Source organism: Cannabis sativa, chromosome 4, assembly GCF_029168945.1.
Source record: "Cannabis sativa cultivar Pink pepper isolate KNU-18-1 chromosome 4, ASM2916894v1, whole genome shotgun sequence".
Taxonomy (NCBI): Eukaryota; Viridiplantae; Streptophyta; class Magnoliopsida; order Rosales; family Cannabaceae; genus Cannabis; species Cannabis sativa.
The window spans coordinates 10,420,360-10,435,782 of NC_083604.1; the positions used below are offsets into that span (position 1 = coordinate 10,420,360).

The 15,423-nt window shown below is 29.2% G+C and overlaps 1 long non-coding RNA gene across 1 annotated transcript; it reads left to right on the forward strand.

The window, feature by feature from the left end:
- Nucleotides 1–7,761: 7,761 nt before the first annotated feature.
- Nucleotides 7,762–11,157, forward strand: LOC133036657 (uncharacterized). The gene is made up of 2 exons (XR_009687255.1): nucleotides 7,762–8,266; nucleotides 8,917–11,157. It is a non-coding gene; the product is annotated as an uncharacterized LOC133036657 (long non-coding RNA).
- Nucleotides 11,158–15,423: the final 4,266 nt, after the last annotated feature.

Below are 15,423 nucleotides of genomic sequence, written 5' to 3' on the forward strand. Positions count from 1 at the left end.
GTCTATTGTTGTATTACTGCCATCAATAGCGGCTCCACCACTATAGTCTCAAAAGATACTATCCAAATTACAACACCTATCTGGTGGTTAAGTGAGTTTTTGGAGTTAATTCATTTTCGTTCAACAAAAATCTTATACGAGTCTTCCATGAAAAGTTCATGTATATGGAAATAGCCAGACTAATTCCTAAGAATATATAACAAAGATGTTTAGTTAATTATTTCAAAGGATCCCATCTCTAGTAGTAACCTTTAATTTCAAGCTTTTATCAATAAGAGGTGCCTTGTAGATGTCTTCTTTTCTAGACAGAACCTTTCTCGTCCCATGACTTATCATCTCCAATATCACTTTCCTTTGACATGCCTTCTCATCCTTGTTCTTCGCTACACTAGTACCATCAAGTTCTCTCTCTCCTTAAAGTAATACTCTTGCACTCTTTTGAATTATTCTCTACATCAATTGGAAAAGAATTTGATACTGAATTTTTCATAGCACTAGCCAGTATGCCTAATTGTGTTGTTATTGTCTTTAGCATAGCCTCCATAGTAGTGCAATGAATCTTAATATTGTTAAGACGAGTTTTTTTTGTTAATCTAGCCTTGCCTTGAATTCTACAACAAAAGTGTTCGATAATTTGATCAAGTGTTGGAGAAAACATCTCCCTTATGTATTTATGTTGCTCTTGTGGTGGTTGGAAAACACTCATATCATTAACATATGAAAAGTGCTCATGGTTTCAATTTTACCTTAATATAACTATGATTTCAATCATTAACGTGCCTACTTTATTTCAATATTTTTAAGAACCTACAACTTTATTGTATCTCTAGACCCACTCTTGACTGTCACATAAAGAATGTGTAAGAATATTGGCACAAAAAATTGGCCAACACTTACTCGCTAGATTAGTGAGATGAAATAGAAGTTAAGTAAAGCAAATACAGAGATACAAGAGGTTTATAGTAGTTGACTCCCTTGTCGTGACGATAATAGATCTATATCTACTTCGAGTTTTTATTAGTCATGAGAATACAAGAAAATTGACTAAGGCAAGAGCTTTATATTTCTAGAGAGAGAAACTAGAAAGAGATGATCTGACCTTATGGGCAAATTTCAGAATGTGCAAAATGAGCTAATGGAACTCTCCTTTTATAGGGAAGGAAGTCCATTAAAATAATAATAAAATATTACAAAAAATATAAAAAAAATATTTCTGAGTTGATCATCACCATTGAGGATGATCTAATAGTGAAAATGACTTCGAATGATGATCGTTAATTTTCGGAGGTTGAGTTGTGTCAGTTGGATTGTTTTTGAGTAATCTTAAAAAGTACAATTGTCTTGGAGATGAAATTTAGGCTTAAAATATTTAGAATTACAATATAGGTGTGAGACTTGACTTGAAAGATATTTGAAAGACCTTTAAAATGCAAGTTGAATCGCGTCAATCAAGTCATTATTAAGGGAGATATACCTATTTTACAAAAGGCTATTCAACAACCAACGCCTAAGTTAAGACCCAAGGTCCAGGTTCACATCCACCATCTAGGTTGATATTACCTGGATGTTGTATGATTGCAAAAACGTGTTGGACTTATATTTTTTTAAGCCTACATGATATGTAGGAATGTTCATAAAATAGCCAATTTAATTCAATCTGCACGATCCAATCCAATCCAATTTGCAGAGTGCGGATATCCGTACTTGTGCGGATTGGGTTGGATTGAAAAATTCAAAATTTGAACTTGTGCGGATTGAATGTTGATTGACATGTAAAAATAACCGATCCAATCTAATTCACACATCTTTATAAAAAAAAATTAAAAAATTATATATATAAATAATATTTTAATGTAAAGAAAATAATAATTTAAAAATCTAGTAATACATATAGGACAATTATATTTTAAAACTTAATAGATCAAATGTATATTTTATTCTTATATATAATTTTTTTACATATAATTTAAAATAAAAGTAAATAGTTCTTTATGTTATAAATATTAATAATTATGTGGATGTCCAAATCTTTTATTTATTACCATGAATTGTAATGAACATTCCTCTTTTCTTTAGTTTCCCTTTTTCTTAGTTTCTTAATATTTCACTCTTGTATTTGTATAAATAGGGGTTCACCCTATTGGAAAAAACAACTCAGAAATTCTCATTCACTTTCTCTTTCTCTCTTCATCTTCTTCTTCTTTCTTCTCATCTACTTTATATTATTTTATAACACGTTATCAGCACGAGTCTCTGCCCAAGCTTCAAGCATGAGTCTCTGCCCAAGCTTCAAGCATGAGTCTCTGCCTAAGATCCAATGTAAGTATTTTGTTAAAGTTCTTGAATTGTTTCAAAGTCACGATACACCAAATATATATTTATATATATACTCATCTGACTGAAACAATTTCAATTATCTTTTTTTTTTTTATTTTATTTTTATCTATATATCTATATATTATAGATGTATGTATATATTTTTATATATTTATTATTGATTTCATGTATATATAATGTTCTTATCATTCATAATATTTACAATATATGTGTGCCTATGATATGATAGAGAAAATCTATATAAATTATACATATATCCAAAAGATTATGTATTATCGATAAAATATTGCATATATCCTAAAGATTATGCATCATCGATAAAATATTGCATATATCCTGAAGATTATGCATCATCGATAAAAAATTGTATATATCCTAAAGATTATGCATCCTCAATGAAATATTGCATATATCCTGATGATTATGCGTCCTCAATAAAATCTTGCATATATCCTGAAGATTATGCAAACGTAATATTCATTATATAGTTGATGGATATATAATGAAAGAGATGAATACATATTTATATATATGTTCTTGTATTCTTTGAGGACAATGAAAAGTAATCTAATATCGATATAGATTTTGACAAACATTTTCTGAAGTAAATGTTTTATATTTGTCAAAAAAAAAATGATTGTATTTATGTGAATACAACTAAAGAATCATTAAAAATGATTATTATTGATGCAATTTTATAGTGGGTTTTGAATATCCAAAAAGAATATTAAGAAAATTGCATTGAAACATCAAAGTATAAGAATAACAATGAGCATGACTAATGTTATTTAAATACATGAGGCATGTATTTATTGTTCATCATTCCCTGCAGAGAATGATACGAATTGAAGTCAATTACTTTTAAAGATTCCTCGTATTAGTCATGTTATTATACATTGTTATTACTTGCAATGTTGGAAATTATTGAATCTGACATATATTAAAGATTAAATTTTGCATACATCTTGGAGACTATGCAAAAATTGCATTCATATATTCTTTGAAATATCGTAAAAGAAATTGTTGAATAATTTCTTATATTTTTATGGATGAACAAGTAATAAATTTTTAAGAAATTTATAGTAATGTTCTACTTGTTCAACGTCATTCCCCGAAGTGAATGTAATGATTTTAAATAATCAATGACATTATTTACTACTCAAATATTTCTAGAATAAAGTGAAAACAACCAAAAGATGAGATACCACACACAATCAAAGTGGATGAAATCTATATATCATGTGTGGAATTGAATAATAGTGGTCGCGTACTTGTAGTACGGACACACTTATAATCAAGATAAAAGTATACTTGATTATTTAATAGAATGTGAATTGTACAAACTTATTGTACATTTAGAATATTTAAATATCATTACCTAAAGAGAATGAATAGGCATGAAATTCTATTTCAAAGAATATAGATTTCACATATATTGGTAATGCCAGAAGCAAATTAATATATACATATTTTATTATTTCTTGAAATCAATAGTTTCAAACTATTGTTGGTACATGATATGTAAATATATAGTTACCATATAATTCAGTTTGCATATTCCCAAAAGTAGATATATAATTTACTAATATTTGTTAGTGATCCAATATAATCAAAGTGATAAAGAATCACAAAATGATTAGTTGAAAAGCTTCCTGAAGAAGTCTTACATACAATTGCTACTTTGAGTAGTAAAATGTCTTCGTATGTACCTAGATGTGTAACTTTTATCTAGTTATGAAAGTGATAATAAATAACTTATTATATGTACTTGTTGTACATTTAAATATATAATATATCAAGTCATGATAATTAGACTGATGAATAGTCTATTAATAAAATAGACGACTTGTTAAAAAGATATCAGGAAAAATGAATGATATGTTATGGTTATATCTATTTGACCATTACAATAACATGATGAAGTTGTCATGTATCTTTTAAATTATACACATCATTGAATTGATGATAGTGATTCCTGAAGAGTGTATATAAAAATGAAACTTGTAATGATTATGTTGTAATGAATTTACATTACATTTTGAAAGTTTCATTGAAATACAAATTATAGTGAACCTGAAGTTCATGAATTGAATTATTTTGACATGATCAATCATATGCAATAAATTGTCAAAGAATTTGACTAAATTTTGTTGAAGAATCAGAAGATTCTTCTCATTGTTAATTTATAAGGCTCAAAAGAAGAATGTGCATATATTTGCACATAGAAAATATTTAAATTATATTTCCTTAACAATCTTGAGCTATTGTTAGATTTTTATTGCATAGTTTCTTATCAATGTGATAAGATTATATAATCATGCATTTACAAAATGTGTAAATTTATGTATTTCTAATTATACACGTATGACTCATTCTTAGAAATGAATTAAGTTCATAAGGATTGAACTTGAAACTAAAGTTTATTGAACCTAAAGTTCAATGTCATATAGTATATATGAGTTTAAACAAATATTGATTCATTGTGATATATTGAAATCCCTACAGGTGTATTAATATTATTAGATATCACAATTTTTAAAAAAATCTCTCGATCAGGGGGAGAGAAGCAGTTGGGATCGATGATAATTTTTGAAAAATGATCCTTGCACAAAGTATATAAGAACAATATAGTTCAAAATGATATATACCAACTGCAAATCAATATTATTCAAAGTTGAGATAGAATGAGTTGAAAACGCCTGAAGCGTAAATGAACAATGTAGAAATTATTAATAAATGTTCATTTGATTTACCCTGAAGTTGTTAAATCTAGAGGTACTCATGGAGATACCTTAATGTTATAAAGTATTAAAATGATAACCGTGATGAAAACGGTACTTGAAGAGACTCCCAAAAGAAGTTAGACATAACACATTTGATCATAATTGAATCCCTGAAGTGATTCTATATAGGTACCTATAAATGATAAACATATTTGAAAAATATGTAATTTAAAGAGATCTCTATAAGTTATGTCAATATGGGAGGAAATTATCATTTATTGAAATTTTTGTCGACAATAAATATTGAATGTGTGCATATGCAATAAACTAACATGAGATAGCAAGGATCATGGTATTAGATTTGTCGAGAATCATCGACTTACATTTTGATTTTTGGCCAAAATATTATGACGCAATCCAGGCAAATTTACTCACATAAAGTGAAGTAAGACCTGTAGGGTGTGCAAATAAATATTTCTAATGAGAAATTTGCATATATGTATTTGTACATAATGAATTGTTGTACAAAGTTTGCATAGACATGAGATTGATTGAAGTAAGGCTTAAATATTGAGAAAATATAATCATGATTTGATTATAGCCTAGAATATATTTTATGAGAATTTATAAGCGTCACATAAATGTTGCAACAAAAGATTATTTATTTGGAGCTCCTAATATAGTGAGAATTTGAAATGAGCCTTATCTAAAAATTCTAGAAGAATTTAATACATGTCTTAAGTGATATAAATTCAAAGTCGCGCGCACTATATGACAAAGATCTTTGTATGAAATAAAGACATGTAAGTAAATTATTGTTTGAAAAATACGTATGGTTGTCTATGCAGTATAAATACGTAAATTATACGTTGTGATAGACTCTTGAAGAGTTTTTGATTAATTGCAAAACAAACTTTTATTTCTTTTGAATATCGAGAAATATTAAATGTATAAAGTTTGTTCATTAGTATTGAAGTCCTGAAGTACTTCATATGTATTAAGAATTATAGATATATGATCATTTGATATGGAAATTAAGATCATACAACAAGATGGAACAAATATATGGTCTTGGAGTACCATCATTGTTACAAACGAAAATTTATATTATCATTAATGTGTTATGTTCATATCTACTTGAAATGTTAAATTTTAGTATGAACAAGATTGTATATACACATGAATGATACAATTAGTTGGATAAAGATTAATGTTCCACGAACCCCTCATCTATAATTTAGAAGTCCATACATACTCTGGAAGAGTTATAGAAAATATATGATCAAAGATTGTATATGGTGATATTTTAAAAGTGATAACAATAATCTTATGAGATATATTATCACCAAAAGAATTATGGATCATATGTGCATGAGGGGGAGACATATTCATGTTGCACTCTTTTTCCCTTAGTTCAGGTTTTGTCCCAATGGGTTTTCCTGGCAAGGTTTTTAACGAGGCAACTTGCAAATAATTATGAATATGAAATATATATTGTACTCTTTTTCCCTAGCTCAGATTTTGTCTCACTGGGTTTTTCTGGCAAGGTTTTTAAAGAGGCAACTTTAAATCATGTTAACATACTTGCATTTTATGAAGCAAGTAGAGAATGTGTGTGAGTGAGATCATTGACATAACATATTCGGGAAACATATAGATTGCACTCAATAAAGAAGTATCAACCCAAGCAATTCTCTATGGATAATATTGCTTGCATCGCTCAACTAAAAGGAGGTACATTGAAGGAGATAGAGTTAGAACACATTTCACGAAATTATTCTTTATACGCTTCAAGAAAATGCATATTGGTGTTCAACATATTGAATCAAGTGTCAATCTTACAAACTTATTCACAAAGTTATTACCAACATCAACATTTGAGAAGACGACAGACAAGATCGAAATTCGTCGATTAGAAGATCTCCACAAATGCCTAAATGAGGGGGAGTTAGTTTACACTATACTCTTTTTCCTTTGATCAAGTTTTCAGCAAGATTTTTAATAAGTCAGTTATTATGGACATCCAAGGGGGAGTGTTATAAATATTAATAATTATGTGGATGTCCAAATCTTTTATTTATTACCATGAATTGTAATGAACATTCATCTTTTCTTTAGTTTCCCTTTTTCTTAGTTTCTTAATATTTCACTCTTGTATTTGTATAAATAGGGGTTCACCCTATTGGAAAAAACAACTCAGAAATTCTCATTCACTTTCTCTTTCTCTCTTCATCTTCTTCTTCTTTCTTCTCATCTACTTTATATTATTTTATAACACTTTATACATACAATTTGTTTTTTCTAAATGGGAGTTTTTTCATTTTTACACTTCAAAAGAGTTTTTTGTTTGTTTTTTTTGTTTTTTGTTTTTTTTTGTATTTTTACGAAATTTTACATAAAAATCCCTATTGCAACTAGCGCTGCAACCTAAATTGCAATAAAAAATCATATCGAAACCCCTATTGCAACTAGCGCTGCAACTACTTTAGAAACTTAAACTGTAAATTTGAAACAAAAAGTTTTAAAAAAAAGTATATGGAGTAATTCGTCTTCAAAATAATCGATCAAATCCGCACTTTTATTGATTGGATTGAATTAGATTTGAGCTATTGTACGGATTAGATTGGATCCAAAATAAAATCCGTACTTAGTGCGGAACAGATGCACTATGAGCAAAATAGTACGGATTGGATTGGATGAATAGTGATATGTTCACATCACTTAACTACTATAAAATGGATTACTCCCAACAGTTAATTAGAGGATTAATTATGAAAACTGTTGAAATAATTAAGTAGATGATTGATAGAAAGAAAATGTTAGGAGACCTATTTCTAACGTTGAAAAAATGTGGACAAAACAATACAGTTTTTCTTTAAAACAGTGGGACTCAGCAATGTAAAACTGTGGAGAATACTATATCCATGTGGGATTAACACACGCAAAAAGTATATCCAAGAATTATACACTGTTGGAAAACAGTGATTTTATACAATATCTCGCCAAACCTTCCTTCCACTACATTTCATCTCATCCCGATCAATCTAAAACTTCAGAGAGAAATCCTCAATCCCATCTCCATCGAACCTCTCTCTCTAGCGGTTAACCACCGCTCGGCGCCGGCACCTTCTGTGGCTATCATTTCGAGTACAGCTGGGAGCTTAAATTGTTGGACTGTCGGACTGGTCTCACCTCGACCACACTCTGTAACTGAAATTTCCTAATTTCTTTTTGAAGTATATATTGATATAACTTTTTTTATTTTGATTCCTTGAAGCTTAATACACTCACTCAATTCATTCGGCATCTCTTTGTAAATTTGTAAAAATTATATATTTGAATCAATATGTTTTTTTCTCTCTGTTTTATGGTTGCCGGGAAAGCATTTTTTCATCATGCAATTTCAATTTCTTTTAGGATGTTTAGATGGCATGTGTAAGAGATTTTGAAATTATTGTTGCCTAGATTCCAACTGAGAGTTGATTTAGTTTGTTTAAAACGGGTAAAGTGAATTTGGGTGTGATTCAATTGGGTCAAAATCTCTCTAGTTTACTTATGTTAGCTCTTCCAAACAAATATGGTGGTGTTTATATAGATACATATATGATTTTTGTGAATTTTTCTAAATTGAAAAATATTTTTGGACATCAAATTATTGATTTGGAAATGGGTAAATGGAGTAGATTGAATAATGTTGTGTAGTTTGTGATTACAAGAGTAGAGTACCTGTACACATATATTTAAGATTTAATTTTTCCTATATATACGACACAAGTTTCTGGAATATTTTAGTGTGGTCTCTCTCTCTCTCTCTCTATATATATATATATACACATAATCTTTGATGTTGTGCAAGGGAAGATGGAAAGGAAGACAAACCTCTACATGGAGATTGAGGAGGTGTCTGTTCATGCTGAGCTGCGGCGTATATTGTGTTTCTACCATGCCATTGCTAGGCTCCCATCTGATTTCAAATCATAATAACATATATACACACATACACCATCAGTACACAAAATCAGCTGCATATTTATTCAAGGTATCTATTGAAGAGATTGAGTAAGAGAGAGTTAATATTTATAGATGGAGAAAAGATTTTTCTAAAAATTAGAGATTTCTTTGGGTCAAAATCTCTCTAATTTGCTTAGACTAACTCTTCTTTACAAATATGGTTGTGTTTATATAGATACAGATATGATTTTTGTGAAGATTTATTCTAAATTGAAAAACTTTATTCGAGCTCAAACTAATGATTTGGAAACGGGTAAATACAGTAGATTGAATAATGTCGTTTTGGGTTTTGATAAAGGTCATCGTTTAGTGTTTGAGTTTATTAAGGAATTTGCTTCAACATTTGATGGAAGAAAATGGGGTCATAAGGTCTTTATTTGGTTTCAGAGTTGTTTCAAGAACATTAAATAGTATTCATAGTAGTAGTTTTTGCTCTTAGTTTTCTGCATTGAATTATTAATTCCATAATTGTAAGATAGATTGGTCTTAGTTTTTTTCTTATATAATTTTGAAGATAACTTTATTAATTAATTGTGCTTTACTTTGGAGAGATGTACTTTGACAGAGGAAACTTCTATGACTCTACTTCCTTTGGTGAGTATGCTTTTTGCCTTTTGCTATCATCTCTTGATAGTTTTTACATCTGCAATGCTGCAAGTTTTAACTATAGTTTCTCTATAAAATCTTATTTATCATGATTTTGAATTTGTTGTATTATGAGTAATTTGCGGCATAAATATCTAAGTTTAATTTTCGGTTGCATATAAATACTTAAGTTTAATTTTTGACAACAAGTTATATTTCTAGAACTGTGTAGGTATTTAATTGTTAAGTGTTAAGTAAATTACCATGTGATAATTCTTGATTGGTCCAGGTTAAGAATTTCTACTTTTTTTTTTAAAAAAAAAAAGAAAAAATCAATTTAAATATATCAATAAAAAAAATGACACGTGAATAGCAATAGAGTTACAGAAATATAACTTAAGTGTTATTACCGCTAAAAGTTAAACTTACGTATTTATTTGCAACCGGAAGTGAAACTTAGGTATTTATGCTGCAAATTACTCTTGTATTATTTATCATCATAGCAATAGTTGATAATATCTTAAATGGGGTGAATGTAAGGCTAAGGTGAATTGGTTGCACCTTTGTACTATTGATTTATTTTGATTTGTTGGCTCCATGGAGTATTTAAATAAACACCTTTTTAATTGACTACAATGTGATTTGTGACGTTGAGATGTACTTATTCTTGCATTGTAATTGCTTTGAAGAAGATCTGAATTGGAGCAAGAAGATGTGGAAGTGCCAAGCACAACTATTAGAGAAATTTCTCTTTTGAAAGAAATGCATCGTGGAAACATTGTGTGGTATGCTAATAACTTGAAAGTTAGGTTGTTAACAACTTGTTTTAGTTTTCTTATTTATTTGTTCTTTGTGTACTTCTGTATTGCTCCAGAACAAAGAAAGTTTATTATATATTCTAATTGTAGATTATTCAATATAAATTTATGGAGAGAAGACGGATTTTTTAAGGACCTTGATTTGTATACTGGGCATGATTCATTGTGTATTTTTTCTTTGGCAATGACTATTGATTATAACTAGTGAATTAACATCTGAGAAGGAAAACTTAAATATTTTATTGTAGTTTTAGGGAAATTGATGTTAAAGATTCAAATTTTAAATAATAAACAAGTAGTCCTGTAATTTTATTATTAGTCTTCCTATGATGTCATTTCAGTCTCGAGCATGTGGTGAAAATCATAGTTAAATTATGTTGAGAACTTGAAGCACTGGTGAGTACAAATGCACAACTTTTGTTTTCCCATTTTGCTTATGTTATCAGTTATTTGAGCTAGGAAATTTTCAAGCACAAGTGAAGCACAAGTTATCATGTACCACAAAGCACAAGCTGAATTTAAAGAGAAGGATATGCAAGAATAAGAGTTGCATGGCGCGCTCGGTAAGGTTACCTTTTAAAATTTATCTTTTCAATTGCAAGTTATGTATATATATATATTTTTTATACTTCATTGTCTTCAGAAATAAAAATGCTTGAATATAGTTGGAGTTTACAAAACTATTACAAGCTTAATTTTGCTAAAATGATATTCAAGGATGGTATTGTACATTGCGACCCACCTAGGCAGAAAGAGCATTCTAGGTAGATATCATATATCAAAGTAGGCTTTGTTTAGTTTTGATGAGAGTTTTGTGATTGTTTCTGTATTTCTAAAGTCTTATACTTATTACAAGATTGAAAGGATATTATATGATTGGCTCTTAAAGATTTCTGCAATTGAGACAATGCAATTCTTAATTTTTGTTAAACATCTTGTTATGGCTTGCAAGTGAGATAGTAGTTGTGCCTTAAACTTTTGGATATGTTCTTTATTTTACAATTTTTCTAGCCAAGATCTGTATTTGATGATTTTCATTCTGTAATATGAAAATTGGGAAAAATTGAAAACAAATATTTTTTTATGTATTTTGATTTTTGTAAATTAATATACATAATTTTTTTTTTATGTATAGAAAAGACTTATCACTTAGGTAATAAACCTTGGTTTTTAAAGTTGTTTTCTCGTTGGTTATAACTATCACTTTTCCCATAAGTTACCCGTTTAATGGTAGCATTTCCCAATAGTTATAAACATTCATTTAAAGTGATTTTTTTTTACAGTTGTAAATGGTCATTTAAAGTGATCTTTTCCAACAATTATAAACTGTCATTTAAAGTATCGTACTTTTATGACACCCACGTAGCCAACAGTTTTAAGAACTGACAGAAATATTATAAAAGATAGTTTTAAATTGATGGGAAAGTCTAATTTAGATGTAGTGCTTAGTCAATTTCTTAGTTCTGGCGAAGTTGTTCTCCAGTTCTCGAAGATGTCGCTTTTCTGCAAAATGGGATAGACTCGAAACATCTCCATTCGAAGCTAATTTGCCGATATTTTATTTTGTCTAAAAGATGAAATATCAAAGTGTGAATTTGACTTGTGACAATTCATAGCTTTTGTTTACTATGAAAAATAGTCAGATGCTCGAGATGGAACCGTAATAGGATAGGCAGAGCCCAGTGCACTAGGCTATATGTCAACTTGGGCGCTGGGTGCTCCACGAGGAGTTTCTCGAGGCTCACAATTACAATTACAGTATTGTCAATACAGTGGAATGTGATTGTGATTATATGATTCAAAAGACTAAGTCCCTGTTCATCAGTATTTTGGATTTACACTGATGTGATAATCAGCGATGAAGTATACTTACACTTGGAGTAAGTGTTATGTTCTTTCGAGGACATTGGTAAAGTATACTAGTTTCGAATGTATGGAGTATACATTGGACTGGAACGATATTGAACTTGGTCAAAAATATTATAAACTTACCGTTGTATCTTTCCAAGTCAATATCAGAAGTTGATCTTAGATTAAAAGAATCTAAATCCTGATATGCTTAGGCTCAATCTCAGGAGTGCTATTCATGTTCTTTGATTTATTAGTTAAGCCTACTTTTGGGTCAGGGTGATACGTATATTTTGGGAACGTGATAGTATGATTGAGTGGGAGCGCTGAACATAAATATGGAATTTATAGCTTCTACTGGTGTATAGAAGTCAAGTGATGATTCCCTTCGAGTTTAATTAAATAGAAGTAAATGGATGAGCTCTTGTTTCAGTGACTATATATTAGATCACTAAAACATCATTTACTGGTAACTAAGTGTTTTAAGGGGTCAAATACATTGATGGGTGGAAACGGTAAATTTATCCCATCTCGGTGTAAATCATCTATATAGAGGATCTTTGATCACATTAAGATTATAACAATGGTTAAATGAGATAGCATGTCTATATCGTGGAACATATAGAATGCTCTATATAAGTCTGAGAGTGCAATTCCAAATTCTAAGAATGGATTCAACAAGGAATTAATAAGTTAGGGATTTACTTGGTAAATTCGGTTCAACTTATTGGAAGCTCAGCAATATAGATCCATGGTCCCCATTCTAGTTGAGACCATACTCTATAATTGATTTATGATTAATCAATTATAATTCTAAAAGTTAGACTATGTCCAATTTTGAGAATTCTCACTAAGTAAGGATGAAATTGTAAAGAAAAGAGTTTCTAGGTTTATTTATTAATTAAGAGACTTTGTATGTCTAATTAATAATTATATTAAATGACAATATTATTTAATAATCTATTTTAGTTATTAAATAATTAGTTTTGGCATTTAAATGGTTAGAATTGAAAAAATGGTATTTTTGGAGAAATAGAAATAAAATTGTGAAAACTGCAAAATCCATGTGAGGTCCATTCACACCATGGCCGGCCACATGTTGTGTATTTCCCAATTATTATTTTCATTTTATAATGCCAAAATAGTTACTAACCTAAACCTACCAGCTATTTATAAATGAAAAGTGGTGGATCACACCAAATAAGACAGTTAATCAATTACTCAGTAAATGAGGAAACTGTTTATTTTGGAAAGTTGAGCTTCCATTTTCCCTATATATAGCAGCCCTTCTCTCTTCCTCTTGCATGCCATAACACACGAAATACAGAGAGCAAAAGAGAGAGAGAATTTCGAAATCCTTTGTGAGAGAGAAGTGCCCACACACAGCAAACAGTACATCAATCATAGATTGGAAGACTGTGAAGGATCACATCCATCTGAAGGACATTCGGGCTCAGATCTTGATTATACTCTGTGACAGATAGGAATCAAGGGTTAGAGATCTGAGTGGAAGGAGACACATTATTCTGTTGCAATCACTGTAAGGTTTCTTAACCTTTTATGTGTTTTATTTATCGTTTTAGAAGTTCATATTTAGGTTGTTAAATCAACATACTTGTGAGTAGATCTAAGATCCTGGTAAAATAAATTCCAACAACTGGCACCAGAGCCATGGTAATTGATTTACTTGCAATAAATTTGGACTTAAAACGATTTGTTTGTGATTTGGATGGTATCATGGTGTGTCATATTGATGTTTGATTGATGTGTGTAAATTCTGGGAAAAATAATTGATTGTCTGTTTCTGAAATTATTTTTATTCGATAGTTTGGAAAATTTTAAGCAATTTACTTTTTTACAGAACTCGATTTCGATTTTATTTGAATTAGTTATGAATTTTTAAAAATCGAGAAAAATATGGTGGTAATCACCTCTCCCACGCGCGCGGAAGGGCTGCTCGCAGCGTCCCAACGCCGTGGAAACACGGCTGGACACCCCTCCTGCGCGCGCGGGTGGTATGCAATGCATACCATCCGTACAGCGTGCAATTTTTCTTCGTTTTCTTCGATTTTTCATGTTATTTCATGAAATTAACTTCCGATTTTTTTTGTAGTTTTGTATTTTGATTTTATTTTTCATATTTCAAATCTAATTATCAGAAATAAATTAATTTAATTTTTCAAAAATTAAGTTTAGATATTAGTGTAATTTGAATTTGAAAATAGGTTAAAATCAAGTTTTGCTTACCTCTTTTCTTATTTTCTTTAAAATTTGATTATTTTATCTTATTTTTAAATCTAAGGTCAGAAATTAAATTCTTTTTATAAAATATTTTTTTTTAAAGTAATTTGACTTTATTTAAGATAAGATTACTATAATCATGGCATTTTAGAAGGAGAAATAAGATATTTTTGTTAACTTTTAAATTTTGTTATTTTTACTTAAATTAAATTATAAAATGAGAAAAGGGTGTGTATTTATCATTTTCTATTTTATTGAATATTTAATTTATTAAATAACATGAAGTTTAAAAGGTAAGTGAGCAAATTTTTTTTTTTAAATGATATTTAGGTTACTTGAAACCTAATTTTTCAAAATTGTATGTTTAATTTTAAATATTATTTTTTTTCATTCCTTAAAACCGAATTTTTTTTTATTTTTTGAAATATATTTAATATTTTAAAATTAAATAAATCCTACATCCAACTATCCAAATCTAACTTGTTGCAGGAGTATGTGTTTTAGATTGTTTGTAAGTTTTTCTAAAACCTATTATTGCTTGATCTTAATTGCCATGGTTAACTTGTTGACATATCCAATGATCTGATTTCAACTCATGGTTCAATTGTCAATAGGTCAAGTAAATAATTTCTAACAGGTAAATTTTACATTCTTCTTTCATCTGTGTATGACCTAGTAACATGATAGGGTCCATCCAAATCTGTGTGCCTGTCTTAGCCTATATGTTTATTTTATTATAGATGTATATAGGTTGTTGCTAAATAAAATGTCACACCCTGGTAGATTTTATTTAGGTCCATTTAGATTTTGGACCTATTCAATTAATAACAGTTATTCATTTTAAGGTTAAATTCATCTAT